This window comes from Heliconius melpomene, chromosome 17 (assembly GCF_056956725.1).
Source record: "Heliconius melpomene rosina isolate 202511_hmr_F chromosome 17, ASM5695672v1, whole genome shotgun sequence".
NCBI lineage: Eukaryota > Metazoa > Arthropoda > Insecta > Lepidoptera > Nymphalidae > Heliconius > Heliconius melpomene.
Window position 1 is genome coordinate 11,424,282 of NC_140405.1, and position 1,571 is coordinate 11,425,852.

At 36.6% G+C, this 1,571-nt stretch overlaps 1 non-coding gene across 1 annotated transcript; it reads left to right on the forward strand.

Moving 5' to 3' along the window:
- Nucleotides 1–620: 620 nt before the first annotated feature.
- Nucleotides 621–693, forward strand: TRNAA-AGC (transfer RNA alanine (anticodon AGC)). Its single transcript has one exon. It is a non-coding gene; the product is annotated as a tRNA-Ala (tRNA).
- Nucleotides 694–1,571: the final 878 nt, after the last annotated feature.

Genomic DNA, 1,571 nt, shown 5'->3' on the forward strand with positions numbered 1-1,571 from the left:
GATAGCTATATACGTAATGGACAGTTCTGAGTTCAAATCCTTAAAATACTCGTTAAAAGTAAGTTAAAATGTTTTGAAGTAATATCATAAAATTTTTTATAATGTTGTTTCGTTTCCTCTCATCTTTTCATTAGTGGTAAAAATCTTAATTTAAAAACACTGATTTGATAGTCCAATCTCTTAATGACATGCTTGGAACAGAATTCAAGTTGCAACTTAGACGTCACTTATCTTAACGAAACTGGATATAGAGAAATGCTAGAAGACCTGAAGAAAGAAATGTCAAAGAGAAATCATAAATTCAGTAATTTATCGAATTGTGTTTTTTTTTCTTTAAATAAAGTTATAAACAGGAACAGAGTGTACTAACATACACTCTGTTCCCAGTACCAGTACCAGGTTCCTTATGCTTACCCTGTTGTATCTTGGAAATTGATTATTATAAATAGTATTTCAAAAGCAGTTAGCCATCACGGCTTGGACATTGAAGGGCTGACCTCCTCACCGTGCAACGTGGTGGACATCCAATAGTACGGTGAATCCATGGACTATTAAATAGTTTCTTCTCTGCTGTGTATTTTTTAGTAAGGGAATAGCATTACTTGTGACCCGGTAACAAGGGGGGCGTAGCTCAGATGGTAGAGCGCTCGCTTAGCATGCGAGAGGTACCGGGATCGATACCCGGCGCCTCCAATATTTAATTTTTATTACAAGCAGGTCCCAAATTAAGGAGTATTTTGGAATAGTATTTTAATAATATTTTTTTGCTTTTTCTATACCTTTACTACAAAGGTTCCTATAACAACAGGTTAAAAATTTATTAGTTTAGCTAACACATATTATGTATTACGAGTATACACATGACAAACTCTCAACATGGCGTTGTCTTGTCGTTAGAGTGGGGAAATGTAAGTAATTTATTCCCTCAAGTGGAAGTCGAACCCACGACCGTCGCGTTTACTATCAGACGGCCTTATATAATAAATGTGGTCATTATATATTAATATATAAGATCCCAGTCCTAGCTCCGTGGCGTGCCGTGTAGAATACAACGTCTTAACAAGATTAAAGGCAGCGGCGAGTAATGAAAGGCTTTGCGGCCGCAGAGCTCCTTCCAATAATGCTACCGGTACTAAATTACAATTTTAAAGTATTATACCATTTACTTGTATAAAATAGGGTTACTGAAAATAATTTTATAACAGATTTCTTCACCCTGCATCCCATAATTATATAGCAGGGTAGGCAGAGGGTCTAAGCGTTAGGATACTCAGTTCCCCAATTTTTGAGACATTTAGGCGTGTTGAGCTAAACGTCGCGCTTTGTTTTACGAGAGTAGGGTCCTTTGTTCCCCGATTTTGAGACATTGAATATAATTACTTGTATATGTAAAAGATTTACATAATAAGCAAGCTTGATTAAGTATTACCTACGAATACAGATCCAGAATGCGAAACAGAACTCAGATGAATGCTACAAAAAGGTTGTTTACAAGGGTCGTTCATATGATAAATGCGGGGCCAGCGTTTTTATTTACCGACGCCCGGACCCTAATTTATGCAGATTACCGC